Raw genomic sequence first — 9,328 nt, 5'->3', positions numbered from 1 at the left:
GCTGACCAGTGGGCCCGACCCCCCCTAACCTTTTAACTAAATTAATTAACCCCTGTTAACCCCAGTGTCACTGACGTGTGGGACCCACACGTCAGGTTTGACCCTGGACAGCCCAGTTGACCACTGACGTCGTGCTGACGTCATGCTGGCGCAATAATATAATTTCTGGATTTAAATTAAATCAGGAAAATTCCAGAAATTGATTTAAACTTCAAAAATTCATAGAAATTCAACCATAGCTCAGATTGAAATAATTTATATATGAAAAATTATCAGAAAAATGCAATCTTTCCATCTGTACTAGTTTCACGCATGAAAAACAAACTTATACATGCTGAATATGGGAAAACACATTATGGCATATATAAGAGACTTAATTTAGAAATGCATTTGAACCTTTGGTTCAAATGTACTTCAAACCAAGTGAACACTAGTTGCATTAGCTCAGCAGCATCACATCTACATGCCATGTTCATGCATCATATTGCTGCATATGATTGTGTTTTGATTGCCGGCACCGTTCCTTCTCGATAGGTCCTGCTCCGGAGACGTTCCAGAGTACCTGTCCGTAAAGCAGTGCCTTCCTTGTTGTTTTACCAGGCAAGCAAACCCCCTTGTTCATTTCGATAAAACCCTACTCTCTCGCTCCTGCTCTCAGTTATTGCATTAGGACAACAACGATTCATCTGCTACTTTGTGCTGCGGTAGTTGAACCCATTCCTCTGCATGACCTGTCATTGCCACAGTAAATAGTTGAAACCCACTAGCATGTGTAGGAGTTGATTGAAGCCATTGTTGTGTTCCTACCATGCTATGCCTGCTATTGCTTAGAGTTGTGTCAGGTCTGGTTCATTGGGAATGAATTGGAGTGTCACGATATGTTCTGATGCTGAGAGTGAAGTGTGTGAACACGATTTGGTAAAGGTAGCGGTGAGAGGCCATGTAGGAGTACATGGTGGGTTGTCTCACTGGAACCGTCCTTAAGCCCTGAGTTCTGTGTATGTTGTCCAATGACTCGATACTACCACACATTGGGCTCCGGGCGCTCCAAGCCCTCTCGACTTATTAACCAATTTGATCTCTGTCCAGGAGTCGCAACTAGTTTCTGGTGTTTGTAGGTAGTGCTATTTTTCTACCAAGTGGCACCCGGCAGGGTGGGCTTGGGACAGACTAGGCACACGTGGCACGGTGTACCGAGTGGCACCCGGTTGGTGGGCTCGGGAACCCTGCTCACATCGTTTGGGGCCGTAAGCGACACCCCGGCCGGATCTCCTTGCGGATGAAACCCGAATAGGCGATAAACCTGGACTAGAGTCTTGTGTGGTTAGTCAGGTCGTGGCCGACACCCTCGCCAGGCTTCCGCTTGAAGGTTGCCGAGATACATGACGTGTACATGGCGGTAAGTGGCGAGAGCGTGTGTGAAGAAGTACACCCCTGCAGGGTTAACATGATCTATTCGAATAGCCGGGTCCGCGGTTATGGACTTCTTGGATGCTTACATGGTACATAGACAACTTGAAGTGGATACTATAAAATGCTCAAGACAAGTGTGAGTGCTATGATTGGCCTTCTCGTAGGGAGACGGGGATGAATCCATAGTAGTGTATTGTATGGTGATTAGGGGACTCGTGTACGTTGTTTCACCTCCAGAGTTTCTGGTAGTCGTAGAACAGGATAGCCACAGAGTCAAAGCTGGCTTGCTGCAACTAAACCCCACGTTACCCTCTTGATACAAGTGCATGTATGATAGGATCTGATGTAAGTCTTGCTGAGTACCTTTGTACTCATGTTGCTTTATTTATGTTTTGCAGCGGAGACTTCGGTCTTACTAGTGTTTCCATGGACTTCGACTAGTAGCTAGTACCTCAGCTACGATCTTGATCGGATGTTGTAGATAGTCAGGCTCTTCAGCCTTTTTCTTTTGTAGATGTCTGTACCATACATGTAATGCTTCCGCTTGTTGCTTGTATGCTCTGTATGATGGGTCTTGTGACCCCTGTTTGCAATATATGCTATGACGGCTCTTCTGAGCCTTTATCTATATGAGTTGATGAGTTATGCTGTGATGCCATGTTGTACAGCACATACTTGCATGTTATGCGTACGTGTAATGTGTATTGCTATGTGTGGGATCTGACTATCTAGTTGTTTATTCTTAGTAGCCTCTCTTACCGGGAAATGTCTCCTAGTGCTTCCACTGAGCCCTGGTAGCTTGCTACTGCTCCGGAACACTTAGGCAGGCCGGCATGTGTCCTTCTTCGATCCTGTGTCTGTCCCTTCGGGGAAATGTCACGCGATGAATACCGGAGTCCTGCTAGCCCGCTACAGCCCGGTTCACCGGAGTCCTGTTAGCCCAGTGCTACAGCCTGGATTCACTCGCTGATGACCGACACGTTCGATGCTGGGTCATGGATGCCTGTCCCTGTAAGTTAGTGCCACTTTGGGTTTACGACTAGCCATGTCAGCCCGGGCTCTTTACCATATGGATGCTAGCGACACCATCATATACGTGTGCCAAAATGCGCAAACGGTCCCGGGCAAAGGTAAGGCGACACCCGTGGGGATACCGTGCGTGAGGCCGCAAAGCGATATGAGGTGTTACATGCTAGATCGATGTGGCATCGAGTCGGGGTCCTGACAGCTTTTGGTATCAGAGCCAGGTTGCCTGTAGGATTACCAAGCCATACTGGTCGAAGTTGAGTCTAGAAATTCTTTAGTTATATAAGGGAATTGCTTGTGGGATGGAACGTAAGGCTCTTTTTACTCCTTTACCTCATGGCCTTCTGATCGGAGTCATCCTATCTTTCCGACGGGGTTAAGGAACTAGGCTTCTCCTCCGTCTATCAGGATCACGTGTTACTACTCCGTAGTTCCATAGGATTGGTTGATCAGAGTCATACCCCAGTTTCGAGTACTTCCGGTGTAGTCTGGTTAGTACTATCTCAGAACCTTGAGTGATGATGATAAGTATGTTACTACCCCATGTTTTAGTAGGATGTCTCATTCTGAGCTTTTTACTGCCGTTATGCTGCCGGATTTTCCCTAGGAGTTCGAGTGATACTAATTCCTTGTCCTACATTCTACAGTCCTTAGTTGTTGCTGATTCCGTCCTTGATTCGTTTCTCAGGATGTCATCAGCCAAGCGAAGTTCCGTTGCTCATAACCAGAACCACGGAGATGGTAGGGATGAGGATCCTCCCGACCAGCCTTCGTTGACAGAGTTCATGCTAGAGATGGAAAGGAACAAGCGTGAGTCCAACCACTTGTTGGCACGTATCGAGGAGAACACCGCACATCAGTCCAACAAGTCTGTGACCATTCATGACTTCATTCGCTTGCACCCACCTACCTTTCATCATTCCATCGAGCCACTCGATGCAGATGATTGGCTCCGTAGCATCACCCATAAGCTGCGTTCCGCGAACGTAGCTGAAGATGACAAGGTCACCTATGCCACATATCACCTGGAAGGTCCTGCTAGTCTTTGGTGGCAGAACTATGAGGCTATGCTTCCAGCTGGCCAGATTCCTACCTGGAAGGATTTCACTGAGGTTTTTCGCGAGCATCACATTCCCCAAGCCCTCCTTGATCGCAAGAGAGAAGAGTTCTGTAGTTTCACCCAGAGTAAGATGGCTATTGATGCTTATAGCAGAGAGTTCGAGAACCTTGCCCGCTATGCCACAGAAGAAGTGTCCACGGATGCTAAGAAGCAGGCTAGGTTCCGGAAGGGTCTCAACCCCAAGTTGCGTCGTGATCTCCACCTGCATCATTGTGATACATTCCAAGCCCTTGTGAACAAGGCCATTAATGCAGAGACAGCTCAGCTCACTTACGAGGAGTCTCGTAAGCACACCCGTGATTTGGGATCCTCCTCTGGTTCTAGTTCCCAGAAACGCCGAATTTGGGTTCCAAACTCCGCTCTTCCTTCCGGTTGTACACCGAGGTCATCCTATGTGGTGCCTTCCCCAGCTCAGTCGTATGTTCCACCCAGGCCTACTGGCAGACCGCTTGTTAGTGCGGGTCCCCGTCCAACCTCAGGGACTTGCTTCACATGCGGGAAGCCAGGACACTATGCACGTGACTGCTCTCAGACTAGTTATGCTCCACCCCAGCCCGAGAAGACTGTTGGCTGTATTAAGCCATCACGCAAGATGATCAGTGCCAAGTCAGTTTCCACTGAACGTGGACGTGTGCATCACGTCTCGGCTAAAGACGCTCATGATGATCCGGATGTCGTTCTTGGTACACTCCTTGTCAATTGTCACCCAGCATCAGTTCTATTCGATACTGGAGCATCGCACTCCTTCATTTCTGAAAGCTATGCTAACTTGCACAACATGTCATTTTGTGATATGCCAACTCCACTAGTCATCCAAACTCCTGGATCCAAATGGCAAACCTCTAGTGTAAGCCACGGTAACGAAATCCTTGTTGACAGACTTGTATTCCTTGCATCACTTGTAGCCCTCAAGTCTTCAGATATTAACATCATCTTGGGTATGGACTGGATGACAGCTCATCATGCCAAGATTGATTGTTACACAAGATCTGTTCAACTTACACACCCGTCTGGCAAGATAGTCACCGTCTCCACTAGAGTTGCAAAGCGTCAGCTCTATTCTCTTAATGCCAGCCCTCTTCCAGACCTTGAAGATATCCCGGTAGTCCGTGACTTTCCGGATGTCTTTCCAGAGGAACTGCCAGGTGTTCCACCTGACAGAGAAGTAGAGTTTGTCATAGATCTTATCCCAGGAACAGCTCCAATCTCCCGGAGACCTTACAAGATGGCACCCCTAGAACTAGCCGAGCTTAAGAAACAACTCGATGAGTCCTTGCAAAAGGGTTTCATCCGTCCTAGTTCTTCTCCTTGGGCTTGCCCCGTCCTCTTTGTCAAGAAGAAAGACGGTACGGACCGGATGGTCGTTGATTATCGTCCCGTTAATTTGGTCACGATCAAGAACAAGTATCCGCTCCCCAGGATCAACGACCTGTATGATCAGCTCGCTGGATCCTCAGTCTTCTCCAAGATGGATTTAAGGTTAGGATACCACCAAATCAAAATCAGAAACGGGGACATTCCCAAGACAGCTTTTGTCACTCGTTATGGCCAGTACGAGTACACCGTCATGTCCTTTGGCCTAACCAACGCCCCAGCCACATTCTCCCGCTTGATGAACTCGATCTTCATGGAGTACTTAGACAAGTTCGTCGTGGTCTACCTCGATGATATTCTTATTTACTCGAAGAACGAGGAAGAGCATGCCGAACATCTTAGACTTGTGTTAGAAAAACTCAGAGAGCACCGCCTTTATGCCAAGTTCTCCAAGTGTGAATTTTGGTTGCCAGAAGTGACCTACCTAGGCCACGTAATCTCTGGTAAGGGCATTGCTGTCAATCCCGAGAGAGTTCAAGCCGTTCTCGATTGGACTCCACCTGAGACCGTGAAACAAGTTAGGAGTTTCCTTGGCCTAGCCAGCTATTGTCGCCGCTTTGTTGAAAACTTCTCCAAAGTAGCCAAACCCCTCACAGAACTTCTCAAGAAAGATAAAAAGTTCGAGTGGTCCCCACAGTGTGAGTACAGTTTTCAGGAACTGAAAAGACGCCTGACTTTTGCTCCCATACTTGTGCCACCGGATTTCACAAAAGACTTTATTATCTACTGCGACGCCTCACGACAGGGGCTAGGTTGCATCCTTATGCAGGATCGTCATGTGATTGCCTATGCATCCCGACAGTTGCATCCACATGAGGAGAATTATCCTACACATGATCTAGAGCTTGCAGCCGTAGTCTATGCACTCAAGACCTGGCGACATTACCTCCTTGGTAAACGTTGCGAGATCTACACCGATCACCAGAGTCTCAAGTATATCTTCACCCAACCAGATCTGAACCTTAGGCAAAGACGTTGGTTGGAGTTGATCACAGACTATGATCTAGGGATTACCTACACCCCAGGCAAAGCCAATGTCATGGCTGATGCTCTAAGCCGTAAATCCTATTGCAACAATCTCATGTTGCAGCAAGGCCAACCACCTCTCCATGAGGAATTCTGTAAGCTTAACCTTCACATTGCTCCTCGCGGATTCCTTTCTACCCTGGTGGCGAAACCTGATCTTGAAGATCGGATTATCGCTGCTCAAAAGCAAGACACAGGAATTTCTCGGATCAAGAGAAACATTAAGAAGGGAGTTGGTGGATGTTTCTCTATGGATGATCGTGGAGTTGTTTTCTTTGAGAATCGCTTGGTGGTTCCCAAGAATCAACATCTGCGACAACTGATCCTTAAGGAGGCGCATGAAACTCCTCTCACGATTCATCCCGGTAGTACTAAGATGTATCAGGACCTACGCCAGAGGTTCTGGTGGACTAGGATGAAGAGAGAAATCGCTGAGTTCATTGCTAAATGTGACGTATGTCGTCGCGTTAAGGCAGAGCATCAAAGACCTGCTGGCACCCTTCAGCCTTTAGCTATTCCTGAATGGAAATGGGATAAAGTTAGTATGGACTTCATCACCGGTTTTCCCAGGACCAAGAGAGGGAATAACGCTATCTTCGTAGTCATTGATCGTCTCTCCAAAGTGGCTCACTTCCTTCCTGTTCGAGAAAATATCACTGCTAGTCAGCTCGCTGACCTATATATTTCTCGAATAGTGTCACTTCATGGTGTTCCACTAGAGATCAATTCAGACCGTGGCAGCCTTTTCACTTCTCATTTCTGGGAGAGTTTCCAAACTGCCATGGGAACCCATCTTTCCTTCAGTACCGCTTTCCACCCTCAGTCGAGTGGTCAGGTGGAACGGGTCAATCAAATTCTCGAAGACATGCTTAGAGCTTGCGTTATCTCATTCGGTATGGATTGGGAGAAATGTCTTCCTTTCGCCGAGTTTGCTTATAACAACAGCTACCAATCCAGCCTCAAGAAAGCTCCTTTTGAGGTTCTCTATGGACGAAGATGTCGAACACCTTTGAACTGGTCAGAAACCGGTGAAAGACAATTCTTTGGACTGGATATGATCCAGGAGGCAGAAGAGCAAGTTCGCATCATTCGTGAGAATTTGAAAACAGCCCAGTCTCGTCAGAAAAGTCAGTACGATCGTCATCATAAAGATATGACTTATGAAATTGGCGACCAAGCTTACCTTCGGGTTACTCCTTTGAAGGGTACCCATCGTTTCGGTATCAAGGGCAAGTTGGCTCCTCGTTACATTGGTCCTTTTCGTATTCTCGCTAAACGAGGAGAGGTTGCCTACCAGTTGGAACTACCCCCGCATCTTTCTCGAGTTCATGATGTCTTCCACGTCTCTCAACTCAGGCGTTGCTTCTCGGATCCCATCCGTGGAGTGGACCACGAAACGCTTGATCTCCAAGATAACCTCATATACCGAGAGTACCCGATTCGCATTCTTGATCAAGCAGAGCGTGTTACCCGACGTCAGAACATCAAGTTTCTCAAAGTTCAGTGGTCTCATCATTCCGAGAGAGAAGCTACCTGGGAGCGAGAAGATCGTCTTCGACTGGAGTACCCCGTTTTCTTTCCGTCGACCCCTGAATCTCGAGACGAGATTCTGTTAAGTGGGGGCGAGTTGTCACATCCCTAGTCTGGTATGACTTGGACTAGCTGGTCATTTGTGCATCATGTTTAAATTTCATTTAAATTTGAAATGAGGATTGGTGGAACCCTCAGAATCATTTTTGAAAATGACCTAAATAAAAATTTCTCCAAAAGGGTCCAAGAAAATGCTCATGATGCCCTCTAAAAATATTGGACAGAGATAAAAACCAAAACAATATTTGTAGGAGCTCATGGACATTTATTTTGGCCATTTGGATTAATTCGATAAATATTTGCATTGGATATATATTTCTATATATATGAAATATGGTCCAAAAATTATGCCAATTATACAAGAGCTCTGGAATAATACCATTAGCTCCTACAAAAATTGGCATAATAAAATTAAATGATTTGATATATTTATTAAATCAAACAAATGTCAGAAAAAAATAGAAAACAGAAATAAAAGGAAGGAGGACTTACCTGGGCCACTTACCTGGCCCATCTCCAGCTGGCGGCCCAGCCCACCCCCGCTGCCTTCTGTCGTCCCCCTCCTCGGACAGAAGGACGAGGGCGTGTGCCCGACGCTCGCCGGCACGCGCGCGCGCCACCTCCCCCCCTGCTGGCCACCTCCTGCTTCCCCGTACTCCCTCGATGCCCCAAACAAAGCCACGCAGCTGTCCCGCACCGTTCTCACTCTCCCTCGCCCTCCTCTTCTCCCCCTGCTCTCTCCCCCTCTCACCCGAGAACCACCGCCGCCGCCGACGGGCATCACCGTAGCCACCGCCTCTCCCTCGCCTCCCCGTCGTCCCCAGGAGCTCCGCTTCGTCGCCAGCTACCTCCTCGCCGAGCCAAGCAAGCCGGAGTGCCCCGAGGAGCCACCATCGCCATCGTCTTCCTCCTCGGGCTCCGCCGTCCGCCACCGTCGATTCGCCGTCACCAGGCCTTCCCCGACCCCACTGTGCTGCTCTGCGTGATCGCGGTGAGCTCCGCCGCCGTTCCCCTCTCTTCTCCCTCCCGTTCCCGTGCCGTAGCGCCGCTCCCCACCACGGCCGAAGCCCCTCGCCGCCGTCCACGTCGCCGCCGCCGTCTCGGCCCGCCTCCGCCCAAACCAAGCCTCCCATCGCGCTCCTGGTGCCACGAGGGTGCCGCCGAGCCCCTCAGGTGGCCTCCCCGTGCCCCGCAGCCCATTCCCGCTCGCGCCCGAACTCCGGCCGCCGCCCCGAGCTCCGCTCCGGCGAGCTCCGCCGCCCCCGCAGCCTCCCGCATGAACCCCTAGACGCGCGCGAGTCTGGGCTTCGCGTGGGTGGTCTCCGCCGCCCGAATGGTCGCCGGAACGGCGATCCCGAGCCCTTCCGCCGTCTCGGGCCTCGCCGGCGGCTAAACGCCGGCGGGATTGACCGGTCAACCGCGCTAACCCCCCCCCTGACGCTGACCAGTGGGCCCGACCCCCCCTAACCTTTTAACTAAATTAATTAACCCCTGTTAACCCCAGTGTCACTGACGTGTGGGACCCACACGTCAGGTTTGACCCTGGACAGCCCAGTTGACCGCTGACGTCGTGCTGACGTCATGCTGGCACAATAATATAATTTCTGGATTTAAATTAAATCAGGAAAATTCCAGAAATTGATTTAAACTTCAAAAATTCATAGAAATTCAACCATAGCTCAGATTGAAATAATTTATATATGAAAAATTATCAGAAAAATGCAATCTTTCCATCTGTACTAGTTTCACGCATGAAAAACAAACTTATACATGCTGAAT

This window comes from Triticum dicoccoides, chromosome 1A (assembly GCF_002162155.2).
Source record: "Triticum dicoccoides isolate Atlit2015 ecotype Zavitan chromosome 1A, WEW_v2.0, whole genome shotgun sequence".
Lineage (NCBI taxonomy): Eukaryota > Viridiplantae > Streptophyta > Magnoliopsida > Poales > Poaceae > Triticum > Triticum dicoccoides.
The sequence above is the reverse complement of the archived record's forward strand: the minus strand, read 5'-3'. Positions refer to the sequence as shown.